The following is an 11,702-nucleotide window of genomic DNA, read 5'->3' as shown; positions in this document are numbered from 1 at the left end:
CTTGGGTTGGATGCATGGAGTATGCATTGAAAGGGACCGATATTGAACTTGAACTAGATATGATAAACTTACCGTAATATCTATTCAATTCATCATCACCTAGTTGATCCTAGATCAAATGATCTCAATCCTGAGATGGTTAGGTTCTAGTTCAATTGCATTATTTGTGTTCTTAAATCTATTAGTTAAAGTCGACCAAATGGTTCTTCTCGTGACGTATAGGTTAAGAACATGGTAGTTTAATTGAGTGGGAGCGCTAATCATAGATACAAAATCTATAGCTTCTATCCGGATAAAGAAGTCAAATGACGATTTCCTTCGAGGTTGGCTTAACAGAGATAAATGGTGAGTACTCATTTGAGTGATTATATTAGTTCACTAAAATATCATTTATAGGTAGCTAAGTGTTTTAAGGATAAAATACATTGAAGGGTGTAACGGTAAATTAATCCTTATTCAATGTAAATCATCTATAGAGGATCATTGATTATTGGGATAATAACAAATGATAATCTTATAGCGTATCTATATCGTGGAACAAATAGAGTGTTCTATATAATTGAGAGTGCAATTCCAAATTCTATAGTGGTGCAATGAGGAATTAATAAGTTAAAGAATTTACTTGGTAAGTTCTAGATCTGCTTATGGGAAGTTCGGTTATACAGGCCCATGGTCTTCATACTAGTTGAGACAAAGTGCTTGTAAGACTCAGTTAATTGATTTTAGTTAATCAATTATAATTCTAAAATTAGATTATGTCTAGTTTTTGAATTTTCACTAAGATATGGCTTGATTGTGAAGAAATAGGATTTTAGGGATTATTTGTTAATTAAGAGACTTTATGGAGTCTAATTAATAAATATTATAAATGACAATTTTATTGATAACTATTTTAATTATTAAATAAATAGTTTTGGCCTTTATAGGGTTGAAAGTGCAAAAAGTGGTATTTGTGAAAAATAGATAAATGCTTGAGAAAAATGGCAAAAATCTAACTAGTGTAGGGCCCACTTCATGGTCGGCCATTTAAGGGTATTTTTGCTCTATTTTTATCATTTTTTTATTCCAAATAAATCAACCCTAACCCTATGTGAAATTAGTATAAAAGGAAAGGTATGGTCTCATCATCCAACTAATGCTTCAAAGGCTTTAAACCTAATTTTCTTTCTCTTTGACAACTAGGTTTATGAGACTTCATCTTCTTCCTTTCTTCTTCTTCTAATTTTGAATTCCTATAGCTTTCTTCACTATCAAATTCTAGCCTTAGTGCTTGAGTACATGCCCACACATAGCAAGTTAGTCCTCAATCATAGTGTGTAAGACTGTGAAGAATCCAAACAACAGAAGGAGTTTTGGGCTCAGATCTTGGTGATACTCTGCTAGAGAAAGGATACAAAGGTTAGAGATATGAGCTGAAGGAGTCATTTATTTCCGCTGCAACCAATGTAAGGTTTCTCATACCTTTTATGTGTTTATTTTATATCGTTTTAGAAGTTCATGTTGAAGATGTTAAAAACATACTTGTTAGTAAATCTAGATCCTGGTAAAATATATTCCAACAGTTATTAGGTATAACTCCACCCGCTGAGCGGTCAAGTAAGATCTGCCCGTCTACCGCTTGGCCCACATGTTGGACCTGTGGCCGAGGATTGGACCGCTGTCCATTATGAGCTTGGGAGGTATGCCCAGTAGCATACTCCTCTGTACCGCTCAATGGGATACTGGATGAAGTAGCTGGTTGCTGATTAGCAACTTGGTAGGCCCTCCGTATCAGTACGGTGGCCTGCCTTGTGCAATCATCGATGGCTGCTTGCTAAGCCTTCAATGTTTCCATCTCATTTACCCTCCACTATATGAACTGGCGTCGCTGCTCATCGAATGCGACATTTATAGCAGCACGGAGATCCTCCTAATCATGATGCCAAGCATTATTATGGCCTTGCATGAGTCCAAGGGCTGTACGAAGATTTTGAATCTCAATATCATCTCCCACCGTCCTCTGAGCATTGGTGGTGGACGAGACTCCAGTGTTGGGAGTGGATTGGTGGGCTGCAGAACTGGTATTCCCAGTCTCTTGCACACCTGGTGTGATCCTAGCCAGAGGGGAAGTCACACTATGGCCCACAATAGGTGGTTGCGCATTGGCCTGTTCGGGATTTGTCCCTGGTGGTCCTCTCGTATTCCTAGGGGTTTGTACATTAGGATCTGTCACCATTGGGTCGCTCTGATCGACCAGGACTCTGCAAGTTTGCACCACCATTCTGTATACCTGTTAAGACTTAAGACAAAGAACAAACTTGGGTTTTCGCTCTCAATGAAAGCACCAAAATGTTGACCTCACTTTTAGTCAATGACAGTGAGTCAATTATTAAGCGATTAGAATATAATTAAAATAAAGAACACTAGATTTTGAAGAGGTTTGGCCCCGTTAGTGTGGTAATAGCCTACTCCCCTTAAATTGTATTAACTCAAGAACAAAGAACAAAGTGTTTTTCTCTCAAAGCTCTTACAATGAAATCCCTGAGTAATTCTCTTAGATCTCTCTATGAAGCAATTCTTTCGATCCCTTTCACATTGAAGCTAAGTCACTATTTACAGGGCCTTAATGCAGGGAAAGTTTTTCTTTTGCTTACAATGTATAAAATAGGAAAGAGTATTCATTACATAATTACAATGCACAAAATAGAAAATTTGAACACATTGCCATATTCTTCTGACTCAATCCCCCGATTGTAGGGATTATCTTCGTGCTTGGACTTCAAGAGATCGTTCTGAAGTAGTCAAGTCTTGATAAGTAATTCAAAAAGCCAAACTTGCTCCTGCTCGGATAATCTTCCTTCCACCCTGCTTGGGTAATTAGAAGCATACATACAGATGTATAATATGAAGTCTACTCGAGACATTCATCTCCGCCCAAATGCGAGGAATGCAGGACATGTGTCACTTATGTATTCTGTCCATAGTGCAAAAAATAGTATAACATATTGTATAATGTAATTATTTTTTCTTTCTTTTACGAATATAGTTAATATTATTATATTTGAGGTCCAATATATATAAAGTGTAAATTTACATTATTATAAAAGTTTATGTAAGAATAAATAAATAAAAATAATGGGTTCATGGGTGAGACCGGGTCCAACTTGAAACTCGAAACCCGCCCAAAAGTTCCACTGGTTTGAATCTAACCCACCCGCATTGAACGAGTTTCTTTAAATTTTTAGGTTGACCGGGTCGAGTCTAGGTCAAACCTGATAAAAATATTCAATGGCATCAATCCTTGATCTTTTATGAGAATATTGATCCTAATTTTAATATCACAATTAATTAATTAATAAGGGCTACATAGATAGTTGCACATAATTATTTGAGGTATAGTTACTTTTGAGCAAAAGAATCAATTTTGCTAGGTTGGCTAGCTTAAATGGTATTATGTGAGGGTGTGGACGGAGAGGAATGAGTAGTTTTGATCTCCATTGTATAAACATATATGAGAATCAGACAAATTTTATGGTGTACTCTCTAAAATAGGTATATCGATGTACTTTTTCGTACGTATTTTGATACCTGAAAAATTATATTTTATTACTTGTGTATATTGTAGTAGTTACTTATTAATTAAGATACATATATTTTTTTTAATTTTTTGAGAAATTTATTTAGAATACTTTATCATGGTGAAAATAAGATTCAAACACTTTATTGCAAGTATGTGTGCCTCTTTTATTTTATATACGTGTGAAATAAATTGTTTGAACCATGCTTTGTTTTTTGCAAAATTAGCTTAATTATATTCATCACAAAATATGTAACTTAATCAGGACCAACAATGTTGATTCAAATGTTGTTTTTTAATGGACTCAAAGCTTAATCAAATTTATATGGAGAGTATTTGGAGACGCTTGGGGTTTGTTATTGGTGCTTTAGGCTATGTAGGGGGCTTACGTGATTGCTGGAAGGAATGAGTCCTTTTAGAGGTCTCCCCTCCTTTCTTTCTTTGATTAAAATTAAATACATTGAGATTTTGAATGGCATGGCTTGCCTGTCGTACTGCATTCATGCTCTTCCAGTTCGCTTCGATAGGGGAATTTCTGGGATAATCTTAAACTGGAGGTTCAAGCTTCTAAGTGTTCTTGAATAGTTCTTGGAGATTTGAATATGGTGGTAGATCAATCTGAAAAGTTTGGAGGTAACTTTGTGGAATAGGCTGATGCTAAAGGTCTTAAGGATTTTATTTCTTTCACTGGTGGTGTCGATTTAAGTTGTGTTGGAACTTTTTATACTTGGACAAATGGTTGAGACTTTGGAAATTTGATTCGTGACAGATTGAATCGTGTGATTTGTGATCTAGAATGGGTGGTGGCATTTTCCAAGTCTGGTGTTTTCTCTCTTGCGATAAAGGATTCTGAACATGCCCCTGTTGTTCATAATTTGTTGTTCGATAGAGAGAGTTTCCATGTTCCGTTTCTCTTCCTTGATGCTTGGACCCGGGATCCAGATTGTAGTAAAATAATATGGGAGACATGGAATATTTAAAGTTCAGGGAGTTAAAAGTTTTCAACTTATTTCTAAGATTGTTTAGACAAGAAAAAGCTTAGCTAAATGGAACAAAGAGCACTTTGGATACTATAAAGATAAACTTAATATGTTGAATAATTTGTTGATTGAGGTCTAGAAGTGTCAACCCACTCAAGCTTCCTTGAAGTTGGAGGCAGATGTCCTTAAGGACATTGAGGAGGTTGAAGCTAGACAAGGTGAAATTTGGTGACAAAAATCTCGAGAGTTGTGGCTTTGGGATGGGATAGAAACACTAAATTTTTCCATGCTTCGAATATCATCAAGCGAAAACACATTTTTATCGAGGCAGTTTCAGAAAATGGCACTAATTGGATCTATGGAAGACAAGCTATTTGTAATATCCCGATAAGTCTAATGGTAAATAATTAGGGTTTATATTTATATTATGTGTTAATCATGTCATAAGTGGGATTATGATCCTACTAATCTATTTCAGCATAAAATTTAAATTTTTCTATAAGTGAGTAAATAAGCGTAATTTATAAATTACGGAGATTTATATAACATGTGTGAATGTAATATGAGCTATATGTGGAATAAAATATTTTCAGGTCTGGTGACCCTGAAGATCTGATAAGTGGATATATAAGCTTAATTTGTTAATTACGGAGATTTATTTGAAATACGTGGATATAATGAGTTATTTGTGAAATAAAAATATTTTCATGTTCGGCGACCCTAGAGACCCGATTAGAGGCCAAAAATGTCACAACGATTTTAGTTAAAAATATTAATGAAATTATTGGGATACGGTTTTATAAATACTAAAGTATTTTGGGGCACTCGAAGTTGGCCAAATACCATAAAAATAGAGATTTCTTAGTAGCTAAGAAATAATAAGATAACTATTAATAATAAAATTTTTATTAATATTATTATTAATATTAATATATTATTATATTATTAATAATAATATATATTATTATAATATTATTAATATTTTATTATTATTATATTATTATTTATATTTTTGTATATTATATATTATATATGTTTTAAAAACATTACAGTAGCAGAAGAACGAACGAACGAAACCCTCGTTCTCTCCCTTCAACATAACTTTTTCTTTTTAAATCCATTTTCTTCGATTTTTAACTCGAAATCTAGCGCTCTAAGCTCTGGTAGTAGCGGGATAGCAAATCCTTGAAAAGAAAAAACTTAAGGTATGGTTTAATTACGTTTTAAGCTAAAAATGATTGGTTTTATATAGGGATTTTGTGAATTAGAATAGTTATGGAGATTCTGACTTCGTAGAATTGTTCTTTGGTACCTATGAGACTAGTGTCGATGTTTACTTGTTGAATTGGAGGTGATATTGAGTTAGAAATTGAGTTTTGAACTTTTTAAAGCTTAGTACAAACGTTAATGGCGTTTTTTATTTAAGGGCTCGATTTTAAATTCTGTTATATAAAGATGGTAATATTTATGGTATATATGTACCCCGTGAAGTTTGGAATGATTTGGATAAGTTTTGGTAGTGTTTCAGTGAGTGCGAAAATTGAGATTTTTGTGTTTTATAGTTTTTAGAAATTCCTAGAAGATCAGAAATCATATTTTTGTCACTACTCTTGACTCGGTTGTCCGTTTTGGACGTTCTATATACCGTTTTGAAGCTTGAAACGAGCTCTACAATATGGTGTATATTTTAGAGCCAAAATACAAGTTTTATTTTAGTGTATTTATACCGCGGGGTTTAATAGAAAATCCTAGATTGTCTTATGTGAATATTAAGAAGTGTGTTGGGATAAACACTTATTGGTTTACCATTGTTGTGACATAGGGCCGAGATCATTGAGGATAGTTCTCCACTTAGGTTGGCCGAAATGTATGAACCTGGATTAAAAGTAAGAAAGTATATTGTACTGCATAGTACGTTGTATGTATTATAATTATTATTGTTATGAATTGATTAATATTGAGATATAATTAATGGTGTTATGTAATTAAAAGATTGATTGGTTGAGTATCGATAATGTGATGATATTATGCATGTGAAGTACGGGCTCACCTGATTAGGTAATGCAATTTTCCTGGCAACGTACTGGGCGTAAGTATGGGCATCAATGATATATAATGAGTACTGAGCGTAGGTACAGGCTCACCTGATTAGGTGATGCGATTTTTCTTGGGACGTACTGGGCGTAAGTACGGGTGTCAGTGATATATAATGAGTACCGAGCGTAGGTACGGGCTCACCTGATAAGGTGATGCGATTACTCCTGGCGACGTGTAGATACGACGTTAGTGATATGAAAAATCACCAGGTAATGGCATAGAATGAAACCGTTGTAGGGTTTCCTCCTAGGGACATGTAGATATGGGCATCAGTGACATATGATAAGTACCGGGTGTAGGTACGAGTTCGTTTGATTAGGCGATTACTCCTGGCGACGTGTAGATACGGCGTTACTGATATGAAAATTGTCAGGTTATGGCATAAAATGAAACCGTTGTAGGGTTTCCTCCTGGCGACGTGTAGATACGGACGTCAGTGACATATGATAAGTACCTGGTGTAGGTACGGGCTCGTCTGATTAGGCGATGCGATATATTGGTGCCAAGTTATGGCACGGGCTCACCTAATTAGGTGATGCAATTGTATGATCACTACTACAAAAAGTACAATTCACGTCGGTTTTTAAGTGTCACTTAAAGAATTTACGTCGGTTTATAAAATCGACGTATATACCGTAGTCGCAAATAGTTTTTTATTAGCGTCATTTTTAAAACGACGCAAAAAATAATTTTCGACATTTATTAACCGACGCTAAATACTTACTTTTCTATTTTATTTTATGCGTCAGTTAAAAAATGACGCTAAATGTTTCATTGCATTTTAAAACTGTCACAAAAAACTTACTACGTCGGTTTAAAAATATCATATCTATTACAAAAATACTTTTTTTTTACCTATTGCGTCACTTATAAAATGAAACACAAATATAAGTAAGGAAAAATTGCAAATTTTTCATGCAATTTTCCCCACCTGCATTATCAAATTTTAAAATAACTCTATATAATAGTAAATACATAATACAAAACAAATTAAAATAACATTTTTAAAACTCACATAAAATTAGTAATCGATTCTATTAATTAATCACACAATACCAAAATTGTTAATAGAATCGATCCTAAAACTTAAATTTCATGTATATCGTAAACTAAATATAAACTAATTATATATGTAACATATAACAATAATCATAAAACTTGTTACTCATGTATTATAACAAAAGTAGTAACCTTGTACTAAATCCATAATCAAAGGCTTCACAAATTCGACCCACTCATCCCGTACTACATTGATCTCTTCGTTACTATATGGAGCGTCTGACTTGAACTGTAAAAGAAAAGATAAAAAAAAAAAACATTAATGTTTTCTCTATCCTAGTGTAAATTGAAAATAAAATTGAGTTTCACTGAATTTACCTATACAGTCCAATTGGTTGCCCTAAAAGTGGAAGATAGTAGGTGAGAAATCAACACCCTGCATGCAATAGGGACTTGCGAGACATGGGAAATAACCAGAAAAATATAACAAGTATATAACAAGACACCCTTGAAATTTCTTTTCTACAATAGCAGTGGAGAGTTAAGACAAATGTATGACACTTCAAGATCTTTTATTCCAAGGAAAAGAAGGGCAATATGTCAAAATATCATGTTTGTAAAATAAAGAATGATTTAAGAAATCTCTACTGTATTAATTGATTGAAGATGATGATAGAAATTTATTTGACTCTATAAACTACTTGATTGTTCCCTTTAGTGTTGCAGTGATGATAAGGGCTTTTCCTGACTATTCTAGTGAGAAAAGGAACCTTAATTTCCTTCAAAACTTAGCAAGCTACATGCTTTTTGCTTGTGGTGTAGTTTATATTATTTTGGTAAGCAAAACTGAAATGCATCCTAACCCTATCTTTTCATTAAGCCAATCAAGATGTATATATAAAGATGTAGTTTCTTTTATTGAATTCTATGCACTACAAATGCTTAAAATTCAAACTTGATGGCAATAAAAGCCCTTATTATTTACTTATTTTTAAAGTCACTAAATCATTAAAGTAAATGAGAAAAGAAACAAGACGCCAATCTTTTTTATTTATTTTTAATATATATAGTGAAAATAAACCCTATATATATAGTCCCCCTTCCTCCCTCCCCACCACTATATCTTATCTCAGCAGCAGGTCTAAATCTAAGCTGTCCAAAGCTGCAAATCCTAAAGACATAGACTTCTGCTAGTTATTTAAAGAAACAAAGCTAATTGGGCAAGATAAAACGCCAAATACATTTGTCTAAAGAAAAAAAATGATCTTAGACTTGTCTGAGTGTTGTAAAATTAGAAGAACCAAAAGTATCAAACCCCCTCTAGTTTATAGTGCCAGCAGTTACATTATCTCACCAATTTAATATTCTAGAAGTACTAAGTTTCTTTCTAAACAAAAAAACCTACCACTCCCAACAACAACAACAACCCCCATCAATATAACAATAATTAAAATTAAAGCACTATCCCAATCCAACAATGGTGATTATTATTATTATTATTCTTAATGACCCATCACTTGACATAAGAATGGACATATTTTCTATTCAAGAACTTCCTTTGTAATTAGTCGATCATATGATCGATGTATATAGTGTTCTACAGGCGGTGTTAAAGGCAATAAACTTATACGACAGATTAGAGATTATCACATCTCAAAAATATGAATGTTCCTTTTTGCATACAACCATGAACACCAAATAAATTATCTATCATATGCACAAAGAACCAGCATAAATAATCACAGCCAACAAAGTCAATAGCTAAGTCATTTTTCCTTGATAAATAAACACATTATATGTCTAGGTAAATGATAGCTGCGAGACAAACAAGGAGAGGAGAGATTTGGACTTACCCGAAATCCAAAAACGCGATTTGTACGAAGAAGTCCTCCTCTTCCCAAATCTCCACAAAACTATCGGTGATAATTCTTCAACGGAAAAGGGAACTTAGTATGATTTAAACTAATGCCTTGTAACTTGTGGCAATGAGAGCATAACAATCTCATTCCACTTTACTGACAAAGAACAAGAAAAAAAGAACACTCTAAAACTTTCTTCTACAATTATTCTATCTCTTTATTTGATTATTTCTTTAGTGGTCTGATCTGATCATAACTAGTTTCTCTGCCAAAGCTAGCTAGCTAGCTCATGTTTCGGAAACATTTACATTAGAAGCTAGGAAACCCGATGCCTAAAATTTTAAATTACTTGAAACATATGATCTATAAATTACTTGAAAGTCTTACTCATTTTATAAAAAAGACTTTTCACATAGCCTATGTTTCTTGTTTAGTTAAGCTTAAACATATGATCTACACAGTCATAGCTATTTGTACGTAATTTGAAGAATGGAAACAACAGAGTTTCCTCCCATAAAAATGATATATGATTCAAGTTATGAAATCCATTATCAACAGTCTAAGTGATCAAATTCAGTATTTACTATCAGAAAAAATGCCCAACCCAAATCCCCAAAATGATTTAAGATTTCAAATAATCAGTTACCAACTATAATACATCAACATTAACCATATGGGCATCCAAAATATCTGATTCTCCCCAATAATTTCACAACAAAAATAATATAAACAAAATTTTACTTTCATTCATGCACATTTCTCAGCAACCAAATAACAGAAAGAATGTTTCATGCTGCAAAGGACCAACATAACAATTCAATCGTGATCAACAACAAGAAATCGTGATTTGAAGTCAAGAAATTAAATAAATCCATATACATCTCCGTTAACGAGACTCAAAGAACAAAAAGAATATATGATAATTTGAATCAAATATATAAATATATATATATATATACATGCATGAATTAGGCTAAAAACGAACTATTCCACTTCAGTAGATTTTAAAGCAAAATGAAAACCTCATATATTCTACAGAAGTGAAAGAGATGAAAGGGGAACACGTACATAAGATGAAGAGTGTTGGATTGAGACTTTTTCCGAGCTTGAGCGGTAGCAGAGGATGGTGGACGGTCATCTAGTGACATCGTCGATGACGATCTAAGAATGAAGGGGGTCTTGAGGAGGAAAGTGTCTCAGACAATCTCAAAAGAAGAGAGAAATCCTGATTAAGGAGAAGAGAAGAGGAGGTTGGGGTTGGGTCACCGCCTCATTGAGAAGAGGAGAAAGAGAATGGGGCTCGAGTGATCGATTCTGAAGAGGAGGAAAGGGGCTCGAAGAGTTCGGGGTTAGGTTGCTTATTTTGCCAGAAAAATTTCGAAGAGGAGGGAGATCAGGGAAGTGTGAACAGTACGTTGGGTTTAGGGATTTTACTGAAGGTGTTGCGTCCGTTTCTCACTCACAAGCTTATTTTGCTTCATTTTTAAAACTTCGCAAAACACCATAGCCGACAGTTAACAATAGACGCAAAATGTAAAGCAAGTTTTTAAATTATTTTGGTTTTTTCGTCGGTTTGGTATTTACCATCAGTTAATAAAACGACGCAAATTATATATTATTAGCGTCATTTATAAACAGACAAATCTAATTATTTGGGCACTATTCACGTCAGTCAACGCTATGAATAGTAGCGTTGACCGACGTAAATAGTGTAATTTGTAGTAGTGGATATATGGGTGTAGGTTTTTGGCATAGGCTCACCTGATTAGGTGATGCAGTTATGCGATATATGGGTGCCAGGCTATGGCACGGGCTTACCTGATTAGGCAATGCAATATGTTAGAGAATTAGCTGTATATTAGGTGTAAAAGAATTAGGGTAACTTGTATTTAGTAGTTTCCTATTTTGTTGGTAGTTTCCTATTTCCTAGTCTCCTAGCTTTGTATATAAATATGTACTATTCTATGAAATATATAGATAATTCGATTCACTATTTTCTACATGGTATCAGAGCATTGTGATTCAAAATTCGAAATTCGAAATTAGGGTTCTGAAAAAAAAAAAAAAAATTAGGGTTTGAGTTTAGGGTTGTTTTTCCGAAAACCCTATTTGGAGTGACCATTTTTTCTCACCGCCCACATAGGAAGCCTGCCCAGCCGCCGGACTGCAAAACCCAAAAGTCCGGCGTCCAGATTCACCGCGCGTGGGGCC

General features: G+C 34.0%; 1 long non-coding RNA gene across 2 annotated transcripts; it reads right to left on the bottom strand.

The window, feature by feature from the left end:
* Positions 1–7,581: 7,581 nt before the first annotated feature.
* On the bottom strand, positions 7,582–10,729 carry LOC115724868 (uncharacterized). Of its 2 annotated transcripts, XR_009688456.1 has the most exons (3): positions 10,560–10,729; positions 8,011–9,560; positions 7,582–7,921 (listed from the first exon to the last, which is right to left on the bottom strand). It is a non-coding gene; the product is annotated as an uncharacterized LOC115724868 (long non-coding RNA). The 2 variants fall into 2 exon arrangements; XR_004013297.2 differs by lacking the exon at positions 10,560–10,729 and having other exon boundaries at positions 8,011–10,553.
* Between the last annotated feature and the right edge of the window lie 973 nt (positions 10,730–11,702).

This window comes from Cannabis sativa, chromosome 6, assembly GCF_029168945.1.
Source record: "Cannabis sativa cultivar Pink pepper isolate KNU-18-1 chromosome 6, ASM2916894v1, whole genome shotgun sequence".
In the NCBI taxonomy this organism is placed as follows: domain Eukaryota; kingdom Viridiplantae; phylum Streptophyta; class Magnoliopsida; order Rosales; family Cannabaceae; genus Cannabis; species Cannabis sativa.
Note: the sequence above shows the minus strand (reverse complement) of the source record. Positions and strands in the feature narration are given on the sequence as shown.